Source organism: Ambystoma mexicanum, chromosome 8 (genome assembly GCF_040938575.1).
Source record: "Ambystoma mexicanum isolate Mex_15411 chromosome 8, UKY_AmexF1_1, whole genome shotgun sequence".
Lineage (NCBI taxonomy): Eukaryota > Metazoa > Chordata > Amphibia > Caudata > Ambystomatidae > Ambystoma > Ambystoma mexicanum.
In genome coordinates, this window is record NC_090929.1 from 595,872,218 (window position 1) to 595,897,791 (window position 25,574).

At 44.5% G+C, this 25,574-nt stretch overlaps 1 protein-coding gene across 2 annotated transcripts in view; it reads right to left on the reverse strand.

The window, feature by feature from the left end:
* Nucleotides 1-25,574, reverse strand: part of PLEKHG5 (pleckstrin homology and RhoGEF domain containing G5) — a 1,536,154-nt gene that overhangs the window by 1,033,817 nt on the left and 476,763 nt on the right. Inside the window, exon 1 of one of the 2 annotated variants that reach the window (XM_069610307.1) lies at nt 8,111-8,130. The exons of the other annotated variant lie outside the window; for it this stretch is intronic. The gene's annotated coding sequence lies outside the window, so the exon portion shown is untranslated. Of the gene's footprint in view, nt 1-8,110; nt 8,131-25,574 lie in introns of those variants that run through there. 2 annotated transcript variants of the gene reach the window in all.

Genomic DNA, 25,574 nt, shown 5'->3' on the forward strand with positions numbered 1-25,574 from the left:
CTTAAACATTGATTTCTAGCTCAAGTGATCTATTCATCCTCCCCAGTGTGACACAAGGTAGTTCAAGGTTGCCACAAAGCTGTGGCAATACACATCTCACTGTAGTGAAAGGTGCAGTATATTATGAAGCCAACATGCATTTCTGTCCTAAGTAATCTATTCATCCTCCCCAATGTTACCAAAGGTAGTTCTACACAGCTCTCACTGTAGGTGTCACAGGTGAAAGGGGAACTGTAGCATATTTTGAAGGCAAGGTTTATTGTTGAAAAGTAAGATCTCACACATTTTGAACTAATACATTGGGCCTCATTACGACTATGGAGGTGGCCATGCCTCTATGCCGCTATTTGCTGCATGGCTACCCCCATACCGGGTAACGGGTCTGGATTCCCTGATTGGGAAACTACCGGGGCATTCCGTTTATGGTAAACAACCATTTATGGGCCATGTGGAGTGATGTACATTCGGTATGCTGAGGACACAAGATCCGGTGTGTAAAGTTGTAGTGGTAAGATTTATTGTTGTTGGGTCCTCCAGACACGCAGGGTGAATACATGGAGGTACGTTACATCCATGAGTCCCATTGACAGCACACGGGTCCGCCACACCCTTCCAGCCAGCTCCTTCTCTCCAAATGCTATCACCAACTGTCACTCCTAGAACCCCTGGAACGTCAATGCTCCATGACACCCCACAGACCCCAAAGCCACACTGACATTACCAACACTAGGTACCCTGTTCACATAAACACCAGATACACCAGACAATGACACCTCTCCCTCTGTTACACCTAATAAAACACAGAAAGCACCACACCAGACTATAACACTTCTCGCTCCATTATATCTAATGCAGAACAGAAAAGAATACCCAACTGGAAAACAAACTACTGCCCTATGTGGCAGCACACCGCTGACCCATACACACCACCGAGCACATACTCCCCATCACAACACAGGGCAAGTAACGACCAGTGTATGCAGAAGGGACGTGACAAGCACATGCAGAAGGGATGTCACCTAGCAGCTCAGGCTGGACTGCACCTTTTGTGCTGGGACCAAGCCTGATTTGCATATGGTCTTTCTCCTTTCTGTAATGGCTTGGCAGGCTAAAGAATTATGGTTTGGAGGATTGCCCTGAACTGCACCAGAGGCTATGATCAATTCACAACCTTCCAGCCATCACCTTTTGTTTTAGTTAACCCGAGTGGGACAAGTATGCCCAGAAGTGGGTCCTGGGCCTGCTGGGCCTAGAGACCGAAGCTACTCCTCACTGATGAGACCCAATGAGGCCGACACATGTCTGGGGATGCTTGTGGTCTCCTGCAGAAGGGATGTGACCTAGCAGTTCGGGCTGAACTGCCCCTTTTGGGGTGGGGACGAAGTCTGACTTGCATATAGTGTTTCCCCTTTCTGTAATGGCTTGGCAGGCTAAATAATGATGGTTTGGAGGCGGGTTGCCCAGAGCTGTGCCACAGGTTATGATTAATTCAAAACCTTCCATCCATCACCTTTTGCTTTGCTATGGTGTAATGTAAAACATTTATTTTTTTCAGGCGGTTTGGGGTGCAGGGTGTTCTTCAGCTTTTGTTCAGCATCTGGACACGTGGCTCTGGGACTTTGGGGTGAACACTGCCCGCATCATTCTAAATAAGAAAACAGAAGTGTGGGAAATGCCAGGTGAGCTTCCTTCAATGGGGAGGACATTAATAGTATGATTGGGAAATATACAGTTGCTAAAGTTGATGGTGTGTGTTTCTTTGTAGGCATCTTTGGAATGGTGGCACAAGGAAGTGGCATTGGTATCCACGTTTGCTGATCGGGTAATTTAGGTATATGAGGTGCAACGAGGAGTGTTGTAGGGGTCTTTGGCTTTTTGACCCAAGGTATTGCCATTGGTATCAGCATTTGCTGATCGGTTCAACAAGTGTTGTAGGGATCTTTGGTGCTTTGGCAAGAGGACGTGCTGCAGGTCAGCGGTTGCTGATGGGTGCAACAACAAATGTTGTAAGGAGTGCATTTAGGATTTGCATGCAACATAGTGCTGGAAGGGGATTTTTATGTCAGTACTTTGGCTGTGTGGACATACATATTTTGGGCACGTGGTTGCAGTTAGTGTTGGCTAGCTTCAGCATTGGTATGGCTATGGTTATATTTTTGTATGAGGGCACACGTATATGCCGTTGCAAGTAGTCCCTGGAGGTTGCAGGGTTAGGGTCATCTTGCAGTGTAAGGTTAGTTTCACTATAGCAATAGCTTTGGTGATTTGTCTTTGTAGGTGATCATTTAGTTGTCATATAGATATTGGGCACCATTGTATTTGCGGCGATGTTTTATTTGGAGGTTATTTCTGGTTGTTCATAGCCGGTGCTGGATTAGTGTTCTTTGCGCTATCTGGACAGTGGTTTATTGTGCTGGACATAATGTGTTTTTCCCTCTCATTTGGTTCTTTTGGCATCAAACCCCTTGGTGGCCACTTGTGAATTGACGGGAAGGACGTGTGTGTGTGGGTGTGTGTTTGTGCATTCGTGTTTGTGTGTGTCCCATCCATGATAAAGTTCCTATTCAGTGTATTTTCCTGTGTGCCAACTTTGAGGTACGGCATGCAACTATACTTTTATAATATTAGAACATCTGTGTGTTGTATAAGTACCCGTGTGGCTCTGTTGCATTATTGAAACTCTCTAAATTATATAATATGCAAACATTTTCTCTTACACATTCATACCTTTGTGAGACATTAATTGTTTGCATGTAGTTTTACAAAACTGCTGGGAGAGGGGCGACAGTGTGCACAGCCTTTGATGAAGGAGCGTTTGATATTTGTTTTTATCAGCGAATGGTTTTGAGCAAATCGGAGGGACCAGGCTTAGTCTAACACCAACGTCCACTTGCAACTCTTTGTAAACCCATACTGTGCCTTGAATCATTTGATTTAGAGGAAGAAAGAAACGGTTTCCTCGGCTTCATGGGTATGCAAATTAAACCTGGCTGTTTTTGGGAAGATACTTGATTGGAGACTGAAGAGTAAGCAGAGAGCTTGGCAATCTGACAGACATTATGAGGTAGAAGCATTGGGAATTTCCTTCAATGGCAAATCTACACCAACAAGCATTGACAAATCCAGTAGGTCTGGCTTTGCAAATGTAGAGGATGGAATTTCTTTCTGCGAGTGAACTACAAAAACATATTACCGCCATATATGTGCAAAGCTAGGCCTAGTCACTTTGCCGACGGTTGGTTTTCTTATATCTCGTGTAAGACAGTAAATCTCAAATGTTATATTTAACTATTATGAAAAAATATTGAAATATATTTTTTACAAGTTGTGGGATGCATAAAGTGGTGTTTCTGGGGTGACCTGTCCCAGCAATATGTGTTGATTAAGGTCATGTGCAGAGGGAACCAATGTGGTTTTTGTGTGGTTGGATCTACCCTCTGGTTCAGCTACAATTGAGCTGTGGGTGTGAGTTGTGTTCTGGACTTTCTCAGGAAACCCCTATATCAGCCCAAATTGTTTCTTAGAATACCTATATTCATAAAGAGTAATAGCCTAGAAACCTCTACGACATTTAGCAAAATGGGGTCCACACATTCTTTTTTCTGCACAAAGTAGTTACTGGGATTCTTGGATTATAATAAACAGTTCATACCCTGGTGGTGGCACTCCCAGTTTAAAGTTGTACCCATGCTCCTCTACACTCGTTTAAAATACCCTTTCCCTTGTTTTAAACATTAATTTTAATCACCACTTATTCTCGAAATCAAGGAGTTCGTAAACATTTACAACACCCTGATGCTTGAAACTGTCTTACCTGCACAAGACATCCAGACATCTCTGTGTATTGCCCTACTTGTCTTCACATCACAGAATTGTTTCACACAAGCACCTTCTGAATAAAATTCACACGTGTGCATGGATTATACTGTTTCAGGGTTTTGTGATACAGCCATTTACTGTGGAGGATAGGCAGAATAAGGGTCTTTGGAATGCCAATTTGCCTTTTTATTTATTTAATTGTTTGCATTTATTTCTGCGCACAAAGCCCTGAGGCATCTAGGCGCTAGTTACAGAAAATGCAGCGTACAGATCATAAAGTGCAAGAACATGCATGGGTAACGTCGTAGTGGTAGGTATTAGAAGCACACATTGGCAGAACCTCACCTCGTGGTGTGGGGGCTACTTCAGGTGTGCAAGCAAGCATGAAAGACAAGGTCAGTGCATCAGTGTCCTCCAAAATCATGATAACGAGCAGGAAACTCACAGAAGACATATTATAATCGCGTACTGTTATGTGGTGAATACCTCAAGCAAACTACATTACAGTTCCTGGTGAATACATAATGCAGTCAAGTCATAATACAGTTAAGTTAATGGTCACCAGTTAACAATAACTAGTAGACTATGGGCCTCATTACACGTTATGCGGTAAACCATGGTGCAATTAGCACCATGGTTGCCGCCGGTACCATACCGGTACCACCATGGAGAAAAGGGGAATTACCACCATATTCCAAGGTTGGCGGGGCGGTAATTCCCCCTTTCTCCATGGCCCTTCCCCATTCTCATTTTTGCCCCATGGATCTCAATGGGAATGGGGAAGGAGCTAATTACGGTACCGCAAATTGTGGTACCGTAATTAGCACCAAGGTCCCTTTGCGGGTCCCAACTTTAACGGCTGGTGTACACCAGCTGTTAAGGTCTGGTCCCGCAAAGGGACCTCGTAGTAAGGCGTAAGGGTTACTGGTACTGGTAAACCCTTACCGCCTACCGTGTAATGAGGCCCTATGTGTTAGCCAGAAACATAATAAGGAGTAGATGCATTGGATGTGTGAATTGGAGGCAGGAGCATGATCAAAATAAGTTGCAAAACAATAGCAGTGAAGTTATATATAACACAGTGAAATGAAAGTCTGCAGGTAAGTCATTGAGGCTAATTCCTTCTAGCTGGGCCGTATTGAAGCATGATGGCTGTGCAAGATAGCAGCGAAGCTTAGTGGGGAACAGGAGTTAGGTCGGGTTCACAGTACACATGCAAAACCCAAAGGCTTGCGGGCTGCATCGGACATGCAAAGCCTAAATCAGAAGGCCGTTTGCGAGACAATGGAACAGCAAAGACGGGCTACAAAGTTAGTGTCAGAATACTGCCAGTGGTGATCTCATGCAGGTGTGGTGTAGGATGGCGGGTGAGTAGTAGGCTGTGGTAGGGAGGCAGTAGGAGGAAGGATGGATGGGAAAGGGACAGAGGATATTGGCATTACCCAAGATAAGTATAGGAACAGTGATGAGCGCTCAAAGGTTGGTATACCAGCAGGGGTTCCCTGCTGCAGCTTATCTTCACGGCTTACAGAGGTGTCTGGAATCCTCACGGAGAGAGACCATGGCAGCAGAGGCAGCTTCAGAGTTAGGCAATGAAGAATAGTCAGAGGGGATACTTGGATGCACCTTTGTGATGTTGTGGCATCCGGCGCAAGGATCTCTGAAAGGCAGGATGTGGAAGGCTGCCAGTAGAAACGAGCAAACATTGTGAGCCAGAAGTGGTGGAGACGGAGTGCATGGGTGAGCGAGCATATTGTAGGAGGACAGCACTTAGTTGAGGGAACAGACGCTGCTGACGGGCAGTGGTTAGCAGAAAGTGTAAGCCATGGGTATTTGAATTATTACATGATTCGTATGGAACAGGTCGAAGCAGCGGGCACACGTAAGCAACAGCAGGGAATGTGTGGTAAACGTGCATTACCTACTAAGTGAATCAGAGGCATCTGGCAGCCATTACCGGACAGGGCCAGACAGGTGAAGAGACAACAGACCTTAGTGGAAGAAGTTTTTGGGGGCCAGCCTCACCTGTCAGCTCCCTCAAGCAGTATGAGCTATTTTGGCGGCCATCCAATCATCTATAAGAGGAGATGGGCATTCGGCTTGGCACTCTCCTAGCATAGTGGATGTAAGCATGGCGGCGGCCATGTCAGAAAGGGTAAACCCTTCCAAGTGAGCTGTGATTTGTCAGGGCAAGGGGCCATTATCAATCTCCAATTCACACGTGTCTACCCTAGCCTGATAATATAAGACTAGGGTAAAAGCCTGTGCATAAAGAAAGTAATTTGAGAGTGTCAATATGTTTTGTGGTATACTCCTGACCTGTCCCTTGCACCGGTGTGACAGGACTACTTTCACTCTTGGCACTTGGAGTCACGCCACGGGTGCTCTCTGCTCTGGTGTGACAGATGCTATCTCCCACCCAGACCTTATGCCCCTCACTCCTCTTCTCCTAACCTGAGCTGTTGCGCCGGTATGACAGGGCTGCTCTCTCCCTCGCATTTGAAGTCACGGTCCCACTTTCACTTCAACGTCCATTGAAATACCGGACGAAATAGTCAAAAGCCTGCAGATTTACAACTCCCAGCATGCTGTGTTCGGGCAGTCTCCTAGGTTTTCAATCACACAGTAGGACCACTACACATTTCCTTAGGCAACAGCTCCCTCTAGTGGTGACAACAGGCGAAGCTTGGCTTCTAACAAACATACACCTGGCCTTTTATTATATACTATGATAAGACATCAAAGAAACAGACTTGGGGAATGACCTGAGGGCCTGTGAAGCCCAGCTATGGCTTTTACCATAGCTTGGCTTTGTTACGTCAAAGCCATCATTAGTGCTAACCAGCATTATGCAAAAACTTTCAAGGCGGCAGCTGTTGACTTGGGCGGGAACAGTCGAGAGCAGTGTTCCACGACTTTTATTTTTTACTGTTAACAGCTTCACTCATTTTTGCAACCATTTTTACCATTCAAGAACCGTTCTTTGTGAAGTTAAAGCACACTTCTCCATTTTACCACCGGATAACAGTTGCAACTAAATTAAAATCCTTTTAAACACAATTGGCTGTCAACCAGCATGACTGCAACCCTTGAAAAAAAGGGTTGGCCGTTGCTCCCTTTCTTCCTACTCTGTCCCCTGCTGGAGTCACAGTTCCACTACTTTTTTGGTACACATCTATCAATGCAAGGAGGCAAACATCCGTGTTTTACACATCAAAAAAGCACTCTTTTCCTCGTTTTTGGGGACGAGGATGCATACAACTCAGCAGTTTAAGTGGCACCATCGGGGTCCATCCACTGTTGTTTTTTCGAAAGAAATTATTCGGTGGTAATTTATTTAATCTTTGTTGTCCTCATGGGGGTAAATAGATATTTATAAGTTATGGGGTAGGAGTATGGAAAGGTGGGAAAGGGTGGGGAAGAGGTGGAAGGGCGTGATGGGGAACCTCCATTTTAAAAAAAAGCAACGAGGAAAGCGAGAATGAAATACATTAATACCCACTAATTTATTTGAATTTAACACTGTAGCATAAATGTGTCTGCTTATATAGCTCTTCGTGCCAGATTCCTGTCGCTTCTAAGCTCTGTAATAACAAGCATTATTATTATGGCATGAATGTAATGACATTGAGGTCTAACACCACTCTTCCCTCTTCATCCCACCCCGACCCCGGGCCAGCTGCGCCCCCCCTATTTAAAGTGGTTAACAATTCTTCGGCACAACCCTAGGTTTATCATTTGTTTCGCAGACAGAAGATACGGTGTGTGTCCCTTGTACGTGCCGTGCTTCTGAACTCGGACATGTCATTATAAATCGTATGTGCCCACACAGTTTCGGTAAATCTCAGCCAGGGTAAGAATACCCTTCCCCAGTCGTTATCTGCTTTTCTATACTTCACCACGCCAAAGGCTAGGGTTTCATGCACTGGGTTTAGCCTGCGTCATACGGTTCAATTCCCACGCAATTCACTTTATCTGGTCACTGAACGCAGGTCATAAGTTAAACCCATTGTCAGAAAAAATGCCCAAACATTCAGAATTTAAACAGGATCTGGCAGGCATGTGGAAGCCAGTCATACTGTGGGCGGCCAAAAGAAATGGAATGTTAACAAAGGGGGGGGGGGCACGTCTTTTCCAGGGCAAGCGGGTCCCTGCTGGACGGTGCACAGCCACCGACTTGGCAAATGTCATTCTTATAGAGTTCACATCGTAAACCCTGACCGCCATATCGCTGCACACCCCAAGAATCCCAGCCTGCCTCTGGAGGTTCTCAATTAACTCGAGCACTTACCTGAAACTAAAATGGTCGCCTCACACTCCCCAAAGCCGTGGAAAGAGGTAGAAGACTGTCAGCTTGTGTAAACTGTGCCTGGAAGGGTTTTCGAGAACATTCCTGGACCGCTGTTAGCAAAGCAGCAGGGCTGGCTGATCAGCTGAGAGTTAAGAGGCCCAAATCCAGCGAGCTTTCCATTAATGAACAATTAGATTAAGAAAGGCTTTCGGGAGACTGCCAGCACTGTTTAGACAATAGTACACTATAGGGCTGGCGCCTCGACCTAAAGGTGTCTCTTATTAGTGGGAGACAATTCAAATGTGTTTGCCAAATTAGACAAATGTGAAAATTTAGTTTTAAAAAAAAAGGAAATGGAAAATTGAACACCATGGTACTGTGACGAGGACGCCTACCCGTCACAAGAAGTCAGCGGTCATGTGACCCCACCTATGATAAATGCACCAAGCCGATCCTCGCACAGAGTCTTTCCATCTGTGATTATTAGAGACTTGGCACACGGTATCTCTTTTTAGCTGCTGGGCGCTAGCGCGAGCTGGTGACTAGTTGGCGCAGGCAGTACCTTCACACACGCCATGAGAGTACTGCCAACCCTGTTCGGCGAAAGAGAGGCGCCAGATCATGGGCTATGCGCCACAACTTTTCACCATCCCAACACAGTGAGAAAACACATTAAGTGAGAAAATATTCAGAGGCCAATAGCATTGGGTGCTCGGGCAACAAATCCTCAGTCCAGGCCGTTTCCATGTGATAATGTCCCCGGAATAAAGGTTGTGTGGCAAAAAAGTCGCAGCAAAAAGGCTGCGGTTTGCAGTGACATTATCACTGTGAACCTGCAAGGGACACCCGTGCAGCCCCCGTTTTAAAAACAAATGTTCCCAAGGCCAGTGGGGGCAGCCCCGCTCCCCTCACAAATGGTCACCATACATAATGTCACCACAGCCTTTTCCTGGCAACATTATGTATGCTGATCATTTGTGAGGGGGTAATATTAGTGGATACCGTCCAGGCCAAAATACGTGGGTGGGGTTATGAGAAAGCCACTGCCCACCTTCAGGTGTTTCACCTTTCATTTCTGGCACTGATGCCCACCTTTGAACATTCCTAGAGGGGGGCAAAACACAATCTGTTCAGAAAGCAATCATCAGCGATGTGAGGAGGAACATGGAGTATAATACGATACAATTGAATATTCCTCAGGTGCAAGACTTTGACAGCTGGCAGAGGTGAGACACCAGAGGGAAGCACATGTGTAGAGATCGTTCCATGGATGCTCAACTCAAGTACATGATATGCACAGTTCGCCGACCACAGCTGGACCAAGCTGTGATCTATTGACAGAGATGCTAGAAAGACATTTGATGGCCATAAGTTTAACTGACAATGAACAGCTCGATGCACATCTTTTATGCAGACGCGGATGTCCATAAGGTATTTAGAGCTCTTCCAAGTGACAATGGATCATACCAAAATGCTAAAACTGCGCCGCACAACTACTCCAGCCAGCAAGTAAAACAAGGACTTCAAAATGCATCAGGAAAGCGAAGGGGCCTCATTATGAGTGTGGCGGTCCGGAAATAAGGGTGCCGGTAGCAATTTACTGTCACCCTTTCCGGATCTCCACACTCCAACTCTTCAGGCAGGGGCCGTTACGCCCGGCAGGTCTGACCTGCCAGGCCCAACACCACCGCCTGCAGAGATGTCACAGAAGCACCTGCACTGTTAACAACAGTGCCGGTGCTTCTGTGAACCGATTCCCGTGGGGAATGGGGACTTACCAAATCCCCTGCCTGACTTCCCCGCTCTGCAGGGACTTATAATGTCCCGGTAGAACCGGGTTGTCAGGCGGCAGATTTTGTGTTACGAGGACGGCGGCAACCCGCCACTAGCACCAGCGGGTTAACACAGTCCTTCAAATGAGGTCCAAGGTCCCTATGAATCCCTCAACGCCGTTCATGCATATCTACGTCAATGAGCAATGTGATGTGTCCCCAAACGTGTCTGCACTTTGCGATCAGGTCTGTGCTTTGAGGATAGTTCAGAACTGCATTTTATACTGATCTAGGAACTTTCAAGCTCAAAATGTACCCTTGCCCCTACACCTTTCTTACCTATTATCCATTAACAATCTAGTACAAAGCACATACTTGGAATAATATTAGCAAAACTGCTATTTATCTTAAAAATGGCATCAACTATTGCCATCCCTCCTCCCCAAGAGCCACCACCACCCACTGGAGCACTTATACAATAGAAAAAAGCACAGTACTTCTAAAGACAATGAAGAGGACCAAGAAGATGAGGTAGAGAAAGTGCCTACCTCTAGCACCCAGAGAGAATCATGGGTGGGGCAGTTATTTACCTCTGTAGGGAATGTACCAAAGGGTAAAGCTAACAAAGTGAAATGCACTGAGTGCAATATGTAATCAGTCGCAGATTACCTGAAAATTATTCCTACTGGACCACCTGCATGCGCCGCCACACCAAATCCAACCACCGAAATGCTCTCAGAAAGGTTGTTCCTTTCTTAGCAGGTAGTAGGCTGTCTTCCTCCACCTCATCCTCCTCAACGAATACTGTAACCACACAGCCTACTTTTGTGGGACACAAAATACCACCAGCTACCTTGCAAGCAATAAAAGAGGCTGTTGATCCATATCTTTCGAAAACAACAGTCCTCTGCATATACTGCAACACACCTCTGTGCAGGGGGAAGCAATTCCGAATTGCTTTCAAAGCTATAATCAAGGAGCATGAGAAGCACTGCCCCCTACCTTAGAAGTAACACACGCACAACATCTTCCCCTGTCCACCTGCCCCTCCATATTAGTGCTTGGTGCCTCTTCCCCCATTTCCATCCCCACCTTACATTCTAACCTCCCGCTGCAGGAAGGAAAATCCTTTTCCAAGATGGCCACGATGGAAAGGGAAGGTGGGGCACTGTACAGCGCCCCTCTTCCCTTTCCATGGCAGCCGGCAGAAGGTGAAGAGAGAACCCTATGACCCTATTACCATAGGTACATTTTTATTCCTTTCAAACCTATCCCACTTTCGAATAACTTTTTCACATAGCCAGTCGCAGGTGGACATGGCCACTTTAACCCAATCTGTCGTCCCTCGTGGTCATGGCCAGTAACCAGATTGTCCAGGTCATGACCTTATGCCATGACCCAGATAATCTGGCCACTGCCCATGGCCACAGGCTATACCTCAGTCACCAAACGTATATAACTATTTTTGTACCTACATTATGACACTTGTCAAAAAATAAAACAAAGGAACATTTGAAAAAAACATGCTTTAAGGTCCTTGCCAATGCTCCTTACACAAGTTTTCTGGCAATCCGCCCTTGTTTCATTTTTCCAAAAGTGTCAAAATGTATGTGCATACAATAGTCATATAACTTAGCCGCCACTTGACAAAATCAATTCAGATTTTACACAGACAATCAAGGTTGGGACTATAATCTTTCGGAAAATGTTGGTCACACGCATTAAACGGCAAAACAAGTTATAAGCCATCTAAAAACGTTTAGAACCCCCTCTAGGCCCCTCTTGACAAAATCCCACCAAACTTGACAAATACATGTATATCGCCATCTAAAATCGTTTTGCAAACTTTTGTGTGAATTCGTAAAATGGCACAACATTTATAAGCCTTTACAGTATTTTGGGACCCCACCCTCTAATTTTGCCCACTCTTGACAGCTCCACGGTTTCCGGAACCATTCATAAGCAGGTCTAGAATAATAATAATAAATAATAATAAGAATAAAATTCCAAAATTTCATGCAGTTTCATTGAGTGGCCTCAAAGTTATAAGGCATCCAAAAACTGATTTTCATCAGGCCAGTAATGCAAAAATAGGCATTGATGTCCCGAACATCTGAAGTGTTCGCACATCCGGACTGTTCGCAGACTTCATGGGTGAAAAATACCTGTTCTTTGGCTTGTAACGGCCATATCCCATCCTCATCACCCCCACCTCCCCAGAGATTGTTTGTATGATCTTCACAAGTTGAATGTTGTGTTTTTAATAGATTTTTACTGTGATGTTCGTGAACACTGGCAGATGTCTGTGAATCCAACATGGCACGCGATTCCAAAAATTTGACACATTTCACACTTTTCACCATCCAATCAGCGGGCACGCCCTATGTCCGCGGACCTCATGTCGCCTACTGAACCAATCGGGGGGCTGCTTACGGACCGAACAGGGAAGTGAGTCCACGGACCGAACCCAAATATCACTAATTTCTTTTGACCTACTTTTGGGCCATTTTTAAAAAAATGACTGGATGGATTTGCACCAAATTTACAAAAGTATGCTTTCAGGATCAAGCCACCGCTCCTGTCACAAATTTGGTGAAAATCCATCTAGTGTTTTGGGCTGTAGACATGGGCAAAATCTTTTTTCCATTGCACTTATGGATACGTTTGGTGAGGTTTCATCAAGGAGGGGCAAAGTTATAGGGTGGTCCCTAAATTCTTTTTTTCCAAAGACATAATGGGAAACATTTTTGCTCACGCCTACAGCCCAAACCGCTGGACGGATTTTCACCAAATTTGCAGCAGGAGTGGCAGCTTGGTCCCGAAAGCGTGATTTCGAAATTTGGTGTAAATCCGTCCAGTAGTTTTCTTTAATACGAGCTAAATGTAAGTAAAAAAAAATAGTGATATCTGGCTCCGTTCCGCAGACCCATTTCCCTTTTCGGTCCCTGGACAGTCATCTGATTGGCCAATCAGGTGACGTGAAGTCCGCGGATATTGGCGCACCTGCTGATTGGATGGAGAAAAAAGTGAAATGCATTAGTTTTCTTGAAACACCCCCCCATGTTGATTTGCAGACTTTTGCCGGTGTCCGCGGACACTGTGGCAAAAAAAGAAAGAAATGCAACATTGCACTTGTCAAACTCAACAAACAATCTCTGGGGAGGTGGGGGGTTGAGGATGGGATGGGATATTGATTGATTGCTTTATTAATAATATGGATTATTATTATTATTATTATTATTAATAATAATAATTTATTATTAATATGGATATGGCCATAAGAATCCAAAAAAATGGTGGTTTCATCCCCTGAAGTCCGCGAACACTCCAGATGTCTCGGGACAGTCCTGTGGTGTCCGCTGACACTTTAGATGTCCTAGGACATCTTTACCTATTTCTGCATTACAGGATTGGTGAAAAGCAGTTTTTGGATGGCGTATAACTTTGGCACCACTCAATGAAACTGTATGTAATTTTGGAAGGTTATTATAGAGCTAATTCCAAATGGTATTGCAAAGTTCTGTCGGATTCTGTGAGGAGGGGGCAAAATTAGAGTGGGGGGTCCCAAAATATTGTAAAGGTTTATAAATGTGGTGCCATTTGACGACTCTGCACAACAGTTGGCGAAACGATTTTGGATCTAGATATAAATGGTTTTGCAACGTTTGGTGGGATTCTGTCAAGAGGGGGCAAAATTAGAGGGGGGTTCCAAAATACTGTAAAGGCTTATAAATGTGGTGCTATTTGACAAATCTACACAAATGTTTGCAAAAAGTTTTTATATCGAGATATAAATGTTTTTGTACATTTTGGTGGGATTTTCTCAAGAGGGGGCGAAATTAGAGAGGGCGTCTCAACATTTTTAGATGGCTTATAAATTCGTTGCCATTTGACGAATGTGGACAAAGATTTTGAGAAAGATTATAGACCCAACCTTCAATGTTCGTGTAAAGACTGAATGGATTTTGTCAAGTGGGGGCTAAAATGTATGTACATACAAAATGTCTATTGTATGTACATACATTTTGACACTTTTGAAAAAATAAGACATCGACGGATTTCAAGCAAACTCATGTAGGAGCATTGGCAAGGACATTAATGCATGGTTTTGCAAATGTGCCCGTGTTTTTTTTTGGGACAAGTTTCATAATGTAGGTACAAAAAATTGTGATATACCTTTGGTGACTGAGGTATAGCTTGTGGCCATGGGAAGTGGCCACATTGTCTGGGTCATGGTATAAGGTCATGGCACGGACAATCTGGCTACTGGCCTTGACCGCAAGGGACGTAAAATGGTGTTAAAGTGGCCATGTCCACCTGGGACTGGCTATATGGAAACGTTATTCGAAAATGTGATAGGGTTGAAAGGGAAAGAAATGTGCTTGTGGTAATATGGTCATAGGGTTCTGCAGTCTGCCATGCAAAGGGGCGAAAGGCTCTGTACGGAGCCCCGCCTTCTCTTTCCATGGTGGCCATCTTGGAAAAGGATTTTCCTTCATACAGCGGGATTCCGCAGGCGCTGTAGGAAGAAAAATCTATTTTTTAGCACCCCGGTTCCCGCTTTGGGAACCAGGGGTGCTAATGGCCTTTATCCCCCATTGCAGGGGCTGTAACAGAGGATAATGGTCCGTAGCCCTCGTTATTTATTTATTTATTTATTTATAATGTGCGGAAGCCCCTACACATCAGGGCGCACACAGACACACTTTGCTTGGGCCGATAACTTGGGCTGCCGGGCTGTTATCCCCTGTTCCCGTCCCTCGAACGGGGGATGAACGTCACATTATTACCATTAGCATAACACAAAATGCTAATGGAAATGTTGGAAAAATGTATTGAATCTATGTACTTTACTTAGAAATGTAAAGTAGATGAAGTCTATAAGATTATTTTTTGTTCTATTTTTTAACTGTGAAAGGTGGTTTCTAAAGGAACCTTTCTTTTGTTGTTTTGAAAAAAAAAGGTTGCAGGAGAGGTTAGAACGTAAGGTGAGGAGGGAAATGAGGGACGAGGCACCAAGCACTAATATGGAGGGGCAGGTGGACAGGGGAATATGTTGCACTTGTGTTACTTCTAAGGTAGTGGGTAGTGTTTCTCATGCTCCTTGATTACAGCTTCCAACGCAAGTCAAAATTGTTTCCCCCTGCAGAGTGGTGTGTTTCAGTATATATAGAGGACTGTTGTCTTCCAAAAATATGGATCAACAGCCGCTTTTATTGCTTGCAAGGTATCTAGTGGGATTTTGTGTAGCACAGAAGTAGGCTGTGTGGTTACAGTATTGGTTGAGGAAGATGAGCTGGAGGAAGACAGCCTACTCCTTGCTGAGAAAGGAACATTTCTGAGAGCATTGCTGTGGTTGAATTTGGTGAGGAGGCGCATGTACGTGGTCCTTTAGGAGTACTGTCCAGCTAGTCCTCGACTGAGTACAAAGTTGCACCCCATGCATTTCACTTTGATAGCTTTAGCCTTTGGTACACTCACAGCAGTGCTAAAGAACTGCCACACCCATGATTCTCCCTGGGTGCTAGAGGTAGGCACTTTCTCTACCTCATCTTCTTGGTCCTCTTCATTGTCTTTGGAAGTACTGCACTTTTTTCTATTGTATAAGTGCTCCAGTGGGTGGTGGTGGCTCTTGAGGGGGGAGGGATGGCAATAGCTGATGCCATTTTTAAGAGAAATAGTAGTTTTGCTAATATTCTTCCAAGTATGTGCTTTGTACTAGATTGTTAATGGAAAATGAGTAAGTAGAGATGTGGGAGCTGTGCAAGGGTACATTTTGAGCTTGAAAGTTCCTAGATCAGTCAAAATAAAATGCAGTTCCACCCAGTCCTCGAAGCATGGTCCCGATCACGAAGTGCGGATGCCTTCACAGACACGTCATCATGCTGCGTGCGAGAGCATGGTCACATGGCACTGTCCGGAATGTCTGTGATGACATCAGACATTTGCGGACGTCAAGGGATACAAAAACAGTGGGAAAAGTTGCAAAAGTGTATAGAAGTGTTAAAAATGATACTAGAAGGTGGGAAATTTCAGAGGTTTAAGGTGAAACATTGTAAATAGGACAGAAGTGTTGCCAAATCGGGATAAGTATGATATTAGTAAGTTGTGGCTAAATAGCATGCACTGGTAAAAACCTATGAAATTCTGTGAAAAAACATTGTTAAAGGGACATTATGGTTAAGTTGCACTGATAGAAACCTATGAAATTCAATGAAAAAACTTTGTTAAAGGGACGTTATAGTTACTTTGCGCTGATAACAACCTATCCATATGATGGTCACAAGTAAAACTGAAAAAACCCAGAAATTCAACAGTTATGGTAAGCTAAGCAACCGTATCTCACGCCACCACTGTGCACTGCTAAGACTAACACCGATGACATCAAAGATGACATCACAAATGTCATTGATTACATCACTGATGACATCACATGTTCATTTAGTTTTCATGAAAAGCCTCCACAACGGATTGTCATTATAATATTGGCAAAAAACTATCAGAGGTATTGGGAGAATTATCATGAGATACATAGTTCATTAAGCAATGCTTTGCTATAAACACCTTTGAATTACAGAGTTATTTCCAGTACATGAACCTACTCATGTAGAAACGTAGGAATTTTCTGCAGCATGCACCATAGAGGTGCAATATTCAAAATCTTGCCATGTTGGATAGTACAATGATGATTTCATTTCACAGTTTTGCGTATTGTGAAACATGTAATAAGTAGCTAATAATGCCTCACTTACTACATAATTGTACTACTACACACAAAACATAAAGTGACCTCACCAAATACAAATATGAGCATATACAGGGAAAGTAAACTAGGCAAAAAAGCAGCAGTATTACCAGAAAATGTTCATAACCTAACTGATTATCTTAATGCACAAAAATGATTGCTGTGTTTCAGGATTGCTTCTTCCCCTATGTATATGTATCATATGATGTGACTGAACCCTAAGGAAAGTAGTGTAAGAAAATAAGAGAAGGGTAAGGTCTACAAATATAGTACCTTTTGAATTTTTTGTTCCTGTCAGTGAAGAAAACCACTTGGCCTAGATATGTCAGTGAACAAAAAAAGAGGGAGCCAGACAGGTGATGTCATCAGTGATATCCTCAATGACATTTGTGATGTCATCTTTTATGTCATGGGTGTTAGTCTTAGCAGTGCAAAATGGTGGTGCAAGTTATGGTTGCTTAGCTTACCATAACTGGCAAATTTCATTTTATTTTGGTTTTACTTGTAACCATAATATGGATAGGTTGTTTTATATATATATATATATATATATATATATATATATATATATATATATATACACATACAGATTAGTTTTCTCTTTATATTATTCCAAATGCTGCCCTCTTCACAGTACACATAAAGTGGATGCCCCATCTCTGTGAGTGATGTGGCTTGACACCCCCCCGTCTTCAATGGTAAAGCCTGACCGCTTTGATACTCAGCCTCATGAGCTGTTCCAATGGGTGAACTTATTTTACTGCCAGATTGAAAATGGTGGATGCATCCACCTATCACTTACTCATATTTGAGACTTCTGTGAATTTGAAAAATGTCAAAGCTAATCTGTAGACGTGGGGCTTTCAACATGTTGATACAGATGTTTTGTGTTTTGTGCCGGGCGCTCTTTCTCAGGACAATTCACTAGGTCATATAGGACAATCTGACCATTTAAAACCTTCAGTTTTTTATCTTTTAGCTGGTGTTTGGTATTACATTCGGTTATTTTTCTCATCTGAAGTTCCAGAGGATTCGGGCCCCTGGGTATCACTACATATTATCCTCACCAAAAATATTGCTGTATATATGATCTTCTGGAACGGTTATAGGTGATATTTTTGGGGGGGATAATTTTGGGGGTTTTTAGGAGCGGGGGTTTCAGGGATGTCCCCTGCTCCTTTAAAAATAATGCTGAGGTTGTGGGGGTGTCCCCCGCAGGTTTCATGCCTTAATATTGCCGCCATATTTTTGTATGGTGATATTTTTGCAGGGATAGTAACACATGGAACCGGCCCCTGCATTGCACTTATTGCAAGAGAGTAGTATTGCAATGGTGGTGAAGTTGCCACTCAATCTAAAAACTCAAGTGCATTTGCTTTGCCTGAGTGGATGCTGCAAACATTTCCTGCAAGTCTTTGCCTTTGAAAGACCAGAACTGCATTCTCTTGGAAGGATTTAATTTCAATGTTCTTATTTTCTGGAATAATGGTTGTGGCATTATTGCTTTAGTTGAAAAAACAGACAAGGGAAATGATGGCAGCCTACGGATTCAGTGTGTTGTTTCAAGCATAAACATTATCACAGAGGATGTAAATTAGATTAACTCCTCTCCAAGACAAAATAAACACACACGCAAATTCAAAAGAAGTTCGACATGGCCTACATTCATTGAAGAGCAAAACATGACATGCTTACGTGACACCCCCACACTGGTTTGAACTTTAAATGTAGTCCATTTCTGCTCTATGTGCGGGAGTTAAAGGACTGAGAGGAGACTTGGGGCCTCATTACGACCCTGGCGCTGACGGAATGAAGGGGGCCGGTACGGGACCGGCCCACTTCATTTCGTCAGGGCCGATTACGAGGTTCCCTTTGCGGGACCCGGTTCAGATGTCTGTTAAAACCAGATGTCTTTTCCGGGTCTCGCGAGGGGAAGAGGGAGGTAACAACCGGACACTTGTAATGTGCCTGTTGTTACCTTCATCCCCATTCCCATTTGAGCCCTATGGGGGCTCAAATGGGAATGGGGAATGGTTCCTGCAAGGAGGAATTACCGGGTCCTCCTATGTCGGAATGACACGGTTATTCCTCATTGCAGGAACCCGGTAATGGAGCCCGGTTTGGAGGCAGCCATGGAGCTAATATCTCCATGGCTGCCTCCAAACTCGTAATGAGGCCCTTGGTCTAGACCCTAAATTGCTGACTCTGGCAAATGCATCCCAGAGGGAACTACTCGTTCCCCCTAATTTCGCCACTATAGCCCACAGATGTTGTCATTCTGAGCAAAGTACTGTGCTATCCTGTGCCAAACTACAAATACGCAAATACCACAGTGTAGAGTGACATCTAATATGGTTCCAACGTCATGCTCCAAGCACCTGCCCCATCACATCTGGTTTCTGTGATACAGTGTCAATTTGACCATAGACAAGGCACCAGATGTGATACATATTTTCACAAAAGCATTGAACTGCTCCTGAAAGCTAGGTCTGTACTGAATTAAATACCTAACAAACAAGCAGCAGCAAAGCTAACAGTTTTGAATTTTGGTATATGTGTGAAAAGGCACCTTGTGTGGCTAGAGGAGAGAGAGCTGTGATGATATGCTCCCCTTCCATGCCACCAGAGCACAAACGCTCTCTCCTATGGTATCAGGATGCCTACATCCCTCTCCTGGAGCCTATAGAGGCGTTGGAAAACCACACAACCATTCCATGATGGTCTATGAGATAGCTCTTCTTCTTCCCCAAGTTCGCCACAGCCCATTCCAAGATGGCCACACCAGACGATGCCCCATGGTCCACACGTCGTCGATGTGATGATGTTTAATTTCTCCCATGAATCTGGAAGAAAAAAAGACCGGGACCAGCTTCGCACTGTGCCACAACGCTTTGCTTATTCAAGCGATTCTCCTCTGTGTAAGTTTCTCTCACCTGCTTGCTTCCCACCAGTTTTCTGCAGCCTCCTCGCCAGTTTACAGGTCATGTTTTCCTTGTGATCCCTTGGTCCTCGTCCTTGCTGCCCTAATCTCCTTTATGACCTGGTGCTTACCTGGTTGGTCTTCATCTGCTCTTGGATTGTCTGGAAATCAGCCACGCCAGCCCTGTGTTGGCTCCTCCATTGGACCCTCCTGAGTGTTTGGTTGAGGTATTTCTGGATACCTGGTTTCCTCCTCCCATTCCTTCCTTGCCATCCGGACGGCCACCTCGCCCTGAGTGTTTCCTCCACCAGGTGGCTTCCGGGACTCTCGATCCCCAAGGAGCAAGAAACAAGAGGTAAGACCTGTTGGTGACGTACAGTGCATGAGGCAGCATTCAAGTCATGCAAGCACTGTTACTGGGGTCCTTCTATCTAAAGAGTTTTCATTAGAGGGAGGAATATCAGCCACGCTGCATGTATGACATGACCTCCAGGTCATGTGGGGGTCTTTCACTATGTTAAGCAGTCATTGCTGAGGTCCTTTTCTTTAATGAGAGTTCGATAGAGGACAAGGGCAAATCTACTCCACTTGCATGAGGTGATCCGCTGACCATGGGAGTGCTTGTCACATTATGCAAGCAGGTGTTGTTGAGGTCTGTTCCTCTAATGACATTTCATTAGTGGAAATTACCTCAGCCCTGTTGATTGCATGGTGTGACGAGTGATGCCATGCATGTGGATAGGAGAGAAACATGGCCAAAGTAATGCAGATGTGTATCCATCCACAGATGTCTTCTTCCACTCTTTCCACAGTCATTAGCATTCGTTTTAGCTCAGACTCAGTGGTGTGATGAAGGGCAGGACATTGTCACTGCTCCAAAGGGAGGGAACCACTTATGAGGTTAGGGACGACCATTTGGAGAGAATGCAGTGTGTTCCCATACCTCATTAGCCCTAAAATCCACTTGCCCCACTCAAGATGCATCTTCCCCTAACACCTCCATATGTTTCGGTAAGCTAGAGATTGAGATGAGGAAGAATACTGACAAACTACTGAGGAGTAAAAGCCTCACTACTGGGATGAAGAAGATGCAAAGAACAATACAGAGTGCCACACAGAACCAACGTGAGCAATACAGACAACTTGGAACAAGTACTGGGATGAAGAGGTGAAGCAGAGGCATGACAAATACTCCTGAGAACCACAATGAACATTCTAGTGGTTGCCATCTTCCAATTGGTCCAACTATAGGTGAAATAGAAGAGAGAAACCAGGAAGTGTTGTCAAGCCTTCCTTGGAGGAACCGGCAAAAAAGAAGGCAAACAGAAGGGGCTGTAGAAGACGAGGCTGTAGAGCAGGGGTTTACTGATGCTGAAGAGGTGTTCCAAAGTGGTCTAAGGTGGAAGGACCATCCGTTAGAGCAGTCCAGGTGGGCAAAATCAGGCGACTGCGCTGTGGAGAGGAGACACACTCACTGCAACGGACCATGTGCTATGGAGCTGCTGCAGCAGACTGGAGAAGCAGAGAAAACTGCAGAAGCCCAAAACTGAAGCAGAAAGACCCCAAGACCGACTAAAGATGACCGGAAGAGACCTTAAAACTACAGGGGGGACGGTTGGTAGGGGCAGGAGGGAGCAGTGGGATACCCTGACCCAGCCAAACAGAGGAAGAAGGGAACCTCGGGGAAGCAAAGTAACCTTCCCGAGTCCCTAAGAAACAATCCAAGGAAGACGGGTCTGGGACCCACACCCAATGAAGATTACCATCATTAGTCATCTTCAAAGTTGCAGTACTTGGCAGGCTAGTGACTCAGGTCTGCCACACTATTGCGAAGAACCTTGCAGGTTAGGGACCCGTACCCCAGAGACTTGAAAGCAAGGTGAAACAAGGCAAGAAAAGAAGAGACAAGGTGAAGAGAAGCGCCCTCCCTGGTGTTGTGAATAATAGGCCTGGGGGAAGGGAGGCAACCTCCCTGTTGTTGTCAGAACTGCATATGAGAAGTCAAGAGAAAGAAGGCACTCTCTTGACATTGTAAGGAGCCTATAGAAAGCAAGGGATGGGAGACATTTACCCTGGTGCCTGTAACCACAGTGAGAAGGCTGAGTGAGACCAAGAAAGGGGAACCATTCTCTTGGCGTCAACATTTTGAGTTGGAACTTCACTTTCCTTTCTCACCAGAGAATTGTGCTACTGTGGAACTTGGTTTGTTTTGCAGCCTTCAGAACTTTATTTTGGTAAATGTTGGAACATTGTTTTCCCCCAAATTGGAACCCTGACTGCAACTCTAATTCACTCTTCTGGATCAAGAAGACCCATATCCTTTCTAGTTTAGTTGACAAGGTAAGGGACTGAAATAGGTTTTGGACACAGGACAGTACACTATATACTTTTTACAGACATTCTGGCAGAGTCCTTAGTATTTGGTTTGAGGCAGACCTCTTAGTAATAGGGCTAGGTAGGGCTTTCTCTTGTTTTCTTTGGAATAAATGTTTATGCCAACATAGTTAACACCCGTGTGTCTGTCTCCTGCCTCTGCATCATCATAGTGGAAATGAGCCATAAGAAGAAAGAACCCAATAACTTGCAATCAGGCAATAGAAGGAGACGGGAGAAGGGAGCATTTGTACCCTTGCCAGGCTGTTGTCTGTGCACTAAAGAGGTGGGTCCCAAGAAGCATCAAGGTTTGGGGTTTCGTCTAGGCGGGTGACGAGGTCAGTGTGTCATCACCTATTCAGGTCCTGGGCTTTTATTTCACAAATCATTGGTATCAGGTCATTAGGTACAATTTCCTCATTTGAAGACAATCAAGTCTCTAACTCCCAGAATTCGCTAGTTTGTCAAATTAAAGGTCAGAATGGGGAATGGCATGCCGTGCCACAGTGACAGGGAGACATCTGGTTGCTATATCTCAGCTCAGCAGGCTGCTGTACACTTAAAGACCCTTCCTCTGTAGGGCCAACACTTTTCAAATAACAGTGTTGTAAAGATCAGTTCAAGTGCACCGCTTATAATGATAGAACTCAACGAGGCAAATCATCACAAGGAACCGGAAAACCGAAGAGTCACTGCCCCTCATTAGGACCCTGGCGTTAAGGGGTTAACGGCGCTGTAAAAGGTGTTTGCGCCGTTAAACCCTTAACGCCTTACTACGAGGTCCCTTTGCGGGACCCGACCTTAACGGCTGGTCTATACCAGCCGTTAAAGTAGGGGCCCGCAAAGGGACTCTCGAGGTAAGTACGGTACCGCAATTTGCGGTACCATACTTACCGCCTTCCCCATTCCCATTATGCCCCATGGGGCAAAAATGGGAATGGGGAAGGGCCATGGTGGCATGGGGAATTACTGCCCCGCCATCCTTGGAATGGGGTGGTAATTCCCCAATCCGCCATGGCGGACTCCGGCATCGACCATGGTGCTAATAGCACCATGGTTTTCCGCCAGAGTCCTAATGAGGGCCACTATAATTAAACAAAATGGCCACCTCTGACACTGCAAATAAATGAGAGCCAGACATTGGTTAGTAAACAGTCCAATGATAGGAGGATGGTTATAAACATACTGCAACAAATGAGCATGGTGATTAGACATGCATCATTATTTTAAAATGACCTGTGTAAAATAAAAACGTAAACAACTAAGTAGATGTGAAGAGGTCACACGACAACTGAAGGCATTATCCTGAGAAAATAGAAAAAGGAAGCAAAGTTGAACACTGGTGATTGGCCTAACCCCTTAAATCCACAGGGTGAATAGGATCGCCCTTCATTTCTGCAAATAAACACTGAGGGCCACACCCTCTGCCACAGTTAAAGGAATAACAATTGACCATCGTCGCAGTAATGGAAATATGACGTATGCCGTCTCAAATAAAGAAATACAGTGATTCCAAAGACCCATGCAAACAATGTCAGCACAAAAGGGGTCATTTGGCGTTGTTTCCATTAAAATGCTGCATGTATAGGTAGTGTTATTACATGTGTCATTCTGGAGATGCTTGCCTTTTAAAAAAATGTATTTCCATCCTTCTTTGTATCCCAGAATAAGATATCTCACCGGGCACAAATGGACAGCGCAATCATGATATCCCAAACAGTTACTAAGGACGTTGCTACAGAAATTACATTTCACACAAAAAAAATTACAAAATGTAGCTTGACCCCGAATTTACTGTGTTCCTCTGTCTGCACGTTGCCAATAAAGATACATTACAATATTCATAATGAATTATGTTGATATCGATAGTTAAAAATCAGTATCATGTCATTGCAGTGTGTACACTTTAAAAACTGAAAAAAAAGGTTAACACCATGGAGCTTTCTCAGGTAGAGGTTTCTGCATAGTCCCAAGGCTAGCATGCCACTGGCGTGGCTAGTACGCAACACTAAGGATCAACAATGGAATGAGGAATACTACTAATCCATATACCACGCTCCTTGTAATGTTAAAGCACATTAACTTCTCATGGAAAAGGTTAATTCTAGGACAGCAGACTTAAAAACAACATCTCAGCTACATCAAGAGCATGGGGTTAGGCGGAAAACTCATCATGGCGAAAATATGTCGCATCGAGCAATACGGTTTCAGAACGGCATTTCCCACTCATTGTCTTCTCATAAAGTCTCTAGAAGAAAAAAACCTGATGTTAGTGCACTTGACTTTCCTGATCCCGATTGATAGCATATGGCTCGGCCGTCTACTGGCGGCGCAGATCTGTGGACAGGAGCGTTCCTCTGTACTCTTGCCAGGAACACTTAAGCCTAACAAGAACCTCACTGAGTGATCTGGAAGCCATTAATCTCTATTGGGATACACTTTCAAGGTAAGTGATCCCAGGAGATGGAAACGCTGCCAAGGAGATCATTCGAATATAAATAGATTCTAAACTCTTCAGCCCAGGAAAATGAGCTCCTTCAGTCAAATCCCGGCATAAATCGCGAAAAATGAATTGAGAATTCGCCTCCTTATCCCGCTCGGGAGCATTGGTTCCAATCACTAAACCGATGCATACCTTGGCACGGCGGGGCATGAAGATCGTGCTCAGGAAGGCTCAAGAATGGCATGGCAAAGCCAAGGCAGGCTGCGTGCGATTAACTTTCCAAGGTGCTCTTGGCGTATGCCATTGTCCCACTGTCTGCCACATGAGGAGTTGGATTACAGAGGAAGACATGAACAAGAACAATAACAACAATAAAAGGAAAGATTTCACAGAAAAAACACGAAGAGCGGTATTTTACAAAATGATGCATTCCTTAACCCCTCACTTACCACTGATATTTTTCTTCGGCCAAAACAGCAGCATAACTAAATGCAAAAATTATCTCCAAAAACAAACTTTTTGTGTTAAAGGTTACAGTTTATATTCCCCTACTCATGTCCCTAAATAAACCCCTTTTGGAGCATAGGAGCCTATGAGCACAGTCAACCCATACATGGCAGATCAATTACTCATGACATTCCTGCTTTTCAAGAACAGCTGGAGATTGCCCAGATGACATTTCTGGTGGAGAGAGGTCTCACCCTCCATGATGCCCATCCACATGGCTTCCGTGAAAAAAAAGCCACGTTTGAGGAGAGTAACTCAAGATTTTCTGCCAACACTGACCGAGTTGGGTTTTAGCGAACTGTCTTGATATTGGGAGTAAATTCGAGAGGCCTAGGTTAACGTATGCCAATAGCAGATATAGTTGTACACAACACCACGTGAAGCAATGGCTAGCAGCGAGTCACAGAGAGTTCCAAACTAAGAGTTGGATTCAAACAAGTAAAGAATTCCAACTGACTTATAGTCAATTGAAAAAGCAACGCTGAAGCTGGAGCGGTGATAGAAGGAGGAAGTCCTCTAGGCTTTGAAACCGGAAAAAAACAGATTACATGCGTAAGGTTGTTCTCTCTAGGGCCAGGTGTTCTAGAAAGGCTTGTCATCTCTGTGGACCCACCCCGGTCCAAGGTCGAATTACACTGGGCAGTGCAATGTCCAGACAAATTTGTTTGGCAAAATGTTGAAGGGTCACTCTTTACCCCCACCAA